An 8,980-nucleotide genomic window follows, 5' to 3' on the forward strand; every position below is an offset into this window, starting at 1 on the left:
TATGGCAAAAAATTCACTAGCTATCTAACCAACAACTGTAATGAGGTATTTTAAAGACAAGTGCTCACTGTGTAAATTCATTTATACTTTCAATGAATATTGAAGACAAAATATAGTTTACACATCAACAATTAAGCCAACACCATCTGTTGAGCCCCATAGTTGTGCACACGTTGGTTTTGTTGCTAAACAACAAACCCATCTATGGTAAGAGATATTCAAAGGAGCTGGTATCCTGGTAAATGCACTGAAATTAATCATTTCAAAAGATTGGTTGCGATCATCATAACCAATTCATTCAGTTTAGAAAGTCAACATTTCCCCACATCCACATTTGACTTAATGAATTGTCTGAATCTTTTCTTTTGTTTTACCCTGTTCAAAATATATTCTCTGAAGTTGTCTGTTTAGTCATTAGTTTGTATTATAGAGAGTCAACTGATCCCAGGAAATGCTTTATATTTTCACCTCTCATCTGTCTAGATATGGCCACCTCCAGCAGTCTCCTGTCTGAAGAGCAGTTATTGTGCTCTATCTGTCTGGATTTGTTCACTGAGCCAGTCACCACTCCATGTGGACACAACTTCTGCAAGGCCTGTATAAGACAGTACTGGGATAGCAATGACCTGTGCCTGTGTCCAATGTGTAAGGAGAAATTCCATAGAAAACCTGAGCTTCGCATCAATACTTTCATATCTGAGATGGCTGCTCAGTTCAGGAAGTCAGTTGAAGTGAAGGCGACCAGCAGCCGAGATCAATGCCCTGTTCAACCCCTTGAAGTCCCCTGTGACATCTGCACTGGGATGAAGCTCAAGGCCCTGAAGTCCTGCCTGGTGTGTCAGAGCTCTTACTGTGAGACTCACCTGGAGCCTCATCAGAGAGTCCCAGCCTTAAAGAGACACAAGCTGATCAAACCTGTGGAGAATCTGGAAGACAGGATGTGTAAGAAGCACGACAGACTCCTGGAGCTGTTCTGCAGAACTGACCAGACATGTCTTTGTGTGTTGTGCTTCAAAACAGACCATATGGCTCATGACATTGTCCCTATATAGAAAGAGTATGAAGAGAAGAAGGTTCAGCTGGGGAAGACTGAGGCAGAAGTGCAGCAGATGATCCAGGAGAGACTGCAGAAGGTTCAGGAGATCAAACACTCAGTAGATCTCAGCAAGAAAGAGGCACAGAGAGAGATATCAAACAGTGTGCAGGTCTTCACTGATCTGGTGCGATCCATTGAGAAAATCCAGGCTGAACTCATTGAGATGTTTGAGGAAAACCAGAAAGCAGCAGAGAGGCAGGCTGAAGGGCTCATTAAAGACCTTAAGCAGGAAATCAATGACCTGAAGAAGAGAAGCACTAAGCTGGAGTAGCTCTCACACACTGAGGACCACCTCCTCCTCCTCCTCCAGAGCTTCCCATCTCTGTGCACCCTTCCACCCACCAAGGACTAGTCTGAGATCTGTGTTCACTGTGATATTTGTGTAGGGACTGTGATGGGAGCTGTATCTCAGCTTGAGGAGGCACTTATGAGAGAGGTGAGGAAGTTGTGTGATGCTGAGTTAATGAGGATTCAGCTGTATACAGTGGATGTGACTCTGGACCCTGATACAGCATATCCCAAACTCACCCTTTCTGAGGATTGGAAACAAGTGAGACATGAAGGCACACTAAAGAAACTCTCTGACAACCCAGAAAGGTTTGATTATATTTGTTGTGTCCTGGGAAAGAAGGGGTTCTTCTCTGGGAGATTTTACTATGAGGTGACGGTCCAGGGGAAGACTAAGTGGGATTTAGGAGTGGCCAGAGAGTCCATCAACAGGAAGGGAAAGATCATGTTAAAGCCTCAAAATGGATACTGGACTGTGGTCCCCAGGAATGGGAATGAGTACAAGGCCAATGCAGGACACCCTGTTACCCTCTCATTGAGAAAGAAGCCCCAGAAGGTGGGGGTGTTTGTGGATTATGAAGAGGGTCAGGTGTAATTTTATGATGTGGAGGCCAGGTCTCATATCTACTCTTACACTGGTTGCATATTCACTGAAAAACTATATCCATACTTCGGCGCCTGTAATAATGCTGGTGGTAAAAACACTGCTCCTCTGATCATCTCTTCTGTCAATCTCCAAAATGGTGAGCTGATTGTCATTCTTTAGAGGAGGCCGTGGAATGAAATGTAATTCCATACTTTAAAAAAATATGACCTTTGTCTTGTGATCCCTCCGTCATTCTAAATATGAAATAAAAAGTTAATGTACCACCAATCTTTAAGCAGTTAAGAACAGTTTGATTGATCAATTGCTTAATAAAGTCTTTACTGAACAGTGGGCTTTTACATGTAATGATGTACATCAGTTACTAGATGAAAGAAAGCAACTGACCTATTGTTTTACATGTTAGAGTATGTAATTGGGGTAGGTCAGAGGAACAGAATTACCCTCACACATTGTAAGACCCGTGTAGTGTTGTGGTATCTCCTCTTCTTGGCCAGAATAGAACCCTGATGATTTTGAGAAATGATTTAGACTGACGGTGAATGTACACTTGATAGCGGTAAATCACTTGCGGGCGTGCTGGCAGTATATGGCATCATCCAGCAGCATGTTCGATTGTGTGTCAAGAATTCGGCATAGCAAGTTTGTATGAAGGTCTGGTTATTAAATGGGTACATAGTTCAATAGTGATACCCTCGAAAACGCTTTAGTGACAAAAAAACTTTGCTGCCCTGTTTCCAGTTGTCCACATGGCTGGGAGAACCTATTGAAGTAAGTAAATACATTTCGAAAATGAAAAATAAAAATATGTATTATTAGCTAACTAACAACAGTGCAGCCTAACTCAAATGAGCTGCTAAATGAGCTAGCTAGTTGGCTAGCTAGCTATCTAGCCAACTTAACATACTGTATAGATGGCTAGCTAAGTGAATGAAATATCACCATCTACCTAACTTCATATTAGCTAACGTAAACTCGTACATCGCCTTGGTCCGTACAATTGCCCTTATTTTAGCACCCCATAAACGTAATACTTCCTGATCAACTGTAATGTCAATACCACTGTAAAGTACAATTTCTCCCCTTTCCAACAAAATAAATGACATGACCTAAACGCTGCCCGTTTCTGCATAATTCAAGCATTCAATGAGCCCCATCTGATCTTTTTTTAAATGGCGGGTGGGGAAGTGAAACTAATGCGTGATAGTGAGGAGAGATGTCGTGTGGGAAAATTGCTTTTTTTCACTCGATCTGTCCATCTTATCGCCTTTAAAATGTAAATAAAACACTATAAGGAGTTTATATAATGTGTAATTACATACCTATTTGAAGATTTGTGTCGAATTTGAATCGGGTTTTTAGGGCGGTGCTAAAGTGATCTTAGAAGTAAACAGCGGCTTTGAGAATGATGATCGCATGCAATGATGACGCAAAAAATGACTAGGTATCCCCCCTTACCCCCGTCACTGTCCATTTCTTGTTTCTAAAGGATGAGAGAAGTGCTACACCTGGTGGAGAGAGATTGTAAGACAGAAATAGTTGCTTTATGCGTGCTGTACGTTACGACATGACACGTCAAGATGTAACAGAGTTTTTTCAACTTTTCTCCAATACTATAGAGCCATTACCATGTCGATCAACCCTTGAATAGAAACCTACTTCACACCCCCGATTTTGAAGTCAACACAGCCTTTGTAGCCTCGTTTGAATGTTGCGGTTGCGCACATTTGTATGGAATGGGGTGAGTTTACGTTAGCTATCTTGATGTATTCATCACTGTAAAAAACAAACTCCAAATGCATTTGTAGGTAGCTAGCCATGGAGCCATGGAGGAGGGTGATAAGATCGCAGCCCCAACTGTCAGTGAGAGAGTAGGCTATTTTGGATAGGGCAGGTACTTTTGTGTAGTTCCTGTCCCTAGAAGTGAGGATGGAGATAATAATAACATAATATTCAGTGCTATGTTTTTATTTATTTTAAAATGTTACCTTTATTTAACTAGGCAAGTCAGTTAAGAACAAATTCTTATTTTCAATGACGGCCTAGGAACAGTGGGTTAACTGCCTGTTCAGGGGCAGAACAACAGATTTGTACCTTACCAGCTCGGGGATTTGAACTTGCAACCTTCCGGTTACTAGTCCAACGCTCTGACCACTAGGCTACCCTGCCACCCTGTAATGTAATATGACTATCATGAAGTCTGTTTCTTGTGAGGTTTTCTGTCCTCAGATAAAGAGAGCTATGAAAGCCTGTCTACATATGAAGAGGTCTCAATGAAGAGCAGGGGTTCTCAGTCCTGGTCCCGGGGACTCAAAGAGGTGCACATTTTTGTTTTTGCCTCGGCACTGCGCAGCTGATTCAAATGATCAACTCATCATCAAGCTTCAAGTGGTATTTATGTATTCATTTGTGATGCTATCCTTGATATGATCCTGTTATTGTTACATGCTACACATGCACATGTGTGCCCATGCATCTATCAATCCAATGTTATGGCTTTAGTAATCCACATTGACCTGGTGACGTAAAAGTCTAATAATCACATTGTCTTCCATATTCCTACAGATACCTTGTAGCTGAAGATTCCTGCCTACAGTTAACGTGTAGTTCACTGCAAGGTTGGGTGACCAGGGCCATCTGGGACTGCCTCCTGGAGGAATTCAGATGTGTGAAGGCTACCTGTGTCCTGCATAACTTCATGAGGATGGACACGAGGACCAGGAGGGAATCTGCAGCTCGCTGCCGTGTGCCAGAGGAGAAGATTGCTGCTCTACAGGATGTTTCATGGATGGGGTCCAACAACGCAGCAAGAGAGGCAATCCGTGTGCGGGAGATCTTCACTTCCTACTTCTTCGAATAGGGTGCTGTTTGCTGGCAACACCATAGACTACACTATGCACAACCAAAGGCTCTTTTAAGAGCCATTCACATTGCAATAAGATAATTCTTCCTTTTACTTAGCTATGTCAACTGCAGTTATTCAATTTCCAGTTTGTCTCCCTTTGATTTCTACTTCTCAGGTGAGGGTGCTGTTTAGGTAAGGGTGTGATGTCTGCACAAAAACAAAACAGGCTATTTTAAATCGCCCACGTTGAAAAAATGTAGAACAATTAGACACTATACCCACACCTACACACTCACGTATCAATCTGATTGATGGATTGTGTTGTGCAACAAGCAGGCTCAGGTGTATGACTGTGGCTCCTTCCACCTTCAAATAATAGGCAAGAGGGCCAACCATGGAGAATAGTAAGACACTTCATTATTTCTGGAACTACGCTATGTTGTTTGTACTTGTGTGTCCGTTCATCTTTTTCAGCATAAAGTACTCTGCAGCCAGTTACTGTGGTGTGGACACCAGGTGAGGCCGCACACACAGATTCCTGTTGTGTCTTTAACACTGTGTCTTTAACTACCTTATTTTCTCAAGTCTCTCTCCTCTCTAATCGTATGCTGCCTTCCCTGCTCCTGTGTTCTTACCTCTTTCCCTTTCTGTCTTTTACACCTCTCTCGCCACCTCTTTCTTCCTCTGTTTTTATCATGCACAACGGATGTGCATTGAAGTACAGATTGAACTTGTATTTATCACACTTGGATCATGAACTTCTTTCAATAAAGTGTTTCACATTCTCTATTGGTTGAAATTAAGTCTCTCATTTGATGAAATACTACACCTATCCGGTTTCAGATCAATGCAGATGAAGGGCATTAGATATTGAGATGAACTGGTTTTAGATTATTTAAATGATGCATAGGAAGTGTAGTATGCTGTTTTTGAAATTATATTTCTGTATATATGAATTACAAATCAGCCTTTAACTAGTTAAATCCTGTTTGTAGTCTATTAGTGTGGGGCGGCAGGGTAGCCTAGTGGTTAGAGTGTTGGGCTAGTAACCGAAAGGTTTGCAAGTTCAAATCCCCAAGCTGACAAGGTACAAATCTGTCGTTCTGCCCCTGAACAGGCAGTTAACCCACTGTTCCTAGGCTGTCATTGAAAATAAGAATTTGTTCTTAACTGACTTGCCTAGTTAAATAAAGGTAAAATAAAAATGTGTAACCATTGATGAGCCCAGGACCAAGATTGGTAAACACTGTTGAAGTGTATAATTGTAACACAAAAATGTAGAAACAGCATCATTCAAAGACTGGAATTTGATACTCCTGGTATTGGATATGACTGAAAAACAATCTCAAAGACATTCATACCTGAACTGCACCATTATTTTCCAAGGTAGAGATCAGTGAATATCTTAAATGTACAGGCTACAATGTGGGGATCTCATGCGTGGTAATAACTACATGTAGATACGACTTGCATCCTTGGCAAAAAGTTATATTATATTCTACTCAATCCATAGGCTTCATTTATGTCTTTCAGACTGTTTTGAAGTTGATACAACTGGCTATCATAGCTAGGTTCTGAACTAATATGTATACCAAACGTTTGGGTCCATACACAGATCGGCTAGATAGCTACACTTCCTTAGGCATACAGGTATTTTTATCCTCCACTGCACAATAAGCAAGAACATAGCTAGCTACGTTATTTTGTCTATCTGCATTGCGTGTCAAATATCAGCAAGACAAGCTTACAAAATTGTACATTCAATTTAAAGTAAATGCTTTAGCTAGCTAGATTATTTACATCCATTGTTACACAAGACGACAGCCTGATTTGCTGGTTGTTTCAGGAGTCCCTAAAACATGAAACAACCAGAATTACAACTTCATACTCATGTCACAACACACATAAAGCTAGCCAGCTTGTCAGCTGGCTTGTTATATTGCGATTTTTGTAAATTAACTTTATGATAAAAAAAATATGCATAATAGTTTGTCTCTACATTAACTAATATATTCCTGTCAACTGTATTCTTTTTTGCATGATTCGTTAAGACATTATAATCACATTTGCTTCCATCCTAGTATTTTTTGGTGGACTTATATTTAAAAGGTAGAGTCCTAATAACCAAGGCTGAAGGTATCTCTGGACTAACATATGGCGCTCTATCTTTATCTCTTCACAGTAAAATAAGCATGGAGATAGACCAGATGCTTTTCAACTTTCTGTGGAGAAACCGTACCCATTACATTAGGAAAACTGTTGTAATGAACACTTATGAGAATGGTGGACTGAATTTTCTGGACTTATTTCTGACTGACTACTTTAAATAATACTTTTAAGATAAATTGGATGAGACAATTCCTAAGAAGACCCACTTCTATCTGGAATTTTATTCCTCATCATGTCTTCTCTACTTTTGGTGGCCTTAACTTCATGTTGTTTTTCACTTTACAAGGTCCCTGTAACACCTAAAGATTTTGCAATTGTTTTAGATGCCATTCCCTCAGGTGTTGCTCTATTATTCAGGAACGATTCAAAACCTGACCCCCAGAGCCTACATTCTATTGACCCTGTTGACTCATCAGTAGGAAATATTTGTTTATCTTTTGCTCCAATCAACAACAGAGCAATATGAACCTTGTTTCAGCAGGATGTTGTATCTATACCTTATGTCATGCCTTATTGGAAAGGATGTATTGATAATATCTGTTGGAAAAAAGTGTAGATGTTGCCACACACATAACTACTTGTTAACAAAATTAAGGAAGTTTCCTTTAAAATTATTAAGTGTCTGTGTGTATTTGTGTCCAAGAGTGTGTTTGTGTCTAAATGCATGTGTGTCCAGACCCAGACAGACTCTGGTGAGATGCAGAGAGCAGCATCATGCTATGACCCAGAAGGCTCTGGACAGATACAGAGAGAAGCAGCAATAGGCTATATCTGGAACAGTCTGTTGCTAGGTTTCTCACTGTCACCTGGAGATAAATCAAAGCGATGCTCTCCACTCAGGGAAAAAGGTCCAATTACTCTGCTCATACTAAGTGACTGTGCTGCACCAGCCTGAAACTGTGCTAAAAGTGCCAGACAAGTGTTGACACTATGTCCCCAGCACAACAGTTATTGTTAGTGACCTGCAATCACACCTATAATAGCAGAGAGATGCATACATTAGGGAGTTTTATATAAGTATATTAGATGACGGTTAGGCTTGTTATTCAAGTCAATACTTTTTCACAACATTTCAGTTGTCCCCAAGCTCATTTGCTACCGCATATAGACAGAGAGAGAGTCGGCTGATGGAGTAGATTAAAAACCTCTCTAGGCTAGATAGGACGTTACCGTCCCACCTGACCAACATCCAGTGAAAGTGCAGGGCACCAAATTCAAACTACAGAATTGTAAATATTTAACATTCTTGAAAATACACAAACAGTATGTCAAATTAAAGCTTGACTTCTTGTTAATCGAGCCACGATGGATTTCAAAAAGGCTTTATGGCGAAAGCAAACCATGCGATTATCTGCGGACAGCACCCCATCAAACAAACACAGACAATCATATTTCATCCCGCCAGGCGCGACACAAAACTCAGAAATAATGATATAATTCATGCCTTACCTTTGACGAGCTTCTTCTGTTGGCACTCCAAATTGTCCCATAAACATCACAAATGGTCCTTTTGTTCGATTAATTCCGTCAATACATCTCCAAAATGTCAATTTATTTGGCGTGTTTGATCCAGAAAAACACAGGTTCCAACTCGCACAACATGACTACAAAATATCTAATAAATTACCTGCAATCTCTGTCCAAACATTTCAAACAACTTTCCTAATACAACAACTTTATGTATTTTTTAACGTAAATAATCGATACAATTTAAGACGGGATAAACTGCGTTCACTAGCGGATAAAAACAATGTGGTGCGAGCTTTCAGGTCACGCGCCCCAACCACAACAGTACACTAGACTCGACCCTTGTTCTGAACAGCCCTACTTCTTCATTTCTCAAAGGAAAAACATCAACCAATTTCTAAAGACTCTTGACATCCAGTGGAAGCAATAGGAACTGCAAGCAAGTGCCTTAGAAATCTAGATCCCCATAGAAAACCCATTGAAAAGAGAGTGACCTCAAAAATAAAATTCC

At 40.5% G+C, this 8,980-nt stretch overlaps 1 pseudogene; it reads left to right on the forward strand.

The window, feature by feature from the left end:
* Positions 1 to 459: 459 nt before the first annotated feature.
* LOC110501027 lies at positions 460 to 2,150 on the forward strand (annotated as a pseudogene).
* Positions 2,151 to 8,980: the final 6,830 nt, after the last annotated feature.

The sequence above is a fragment of the Oncorhynchus mykiss genome, chromosome 21 (genome assembly GCF_013265735.2).
Source record: "Oncorhynchus mykiss isolate Arlee chromosome 21, USDA_OmykA_1.1, whole genome shotgun sequence".
In the NCBI taxonomy this organism is placed as follows: Eukaryota; Metazoa; Chordata; class Actinopteri; order Salmoniformes; family Salmonidae; genus Oncorhynchus; species Oncorhynchus mykiss.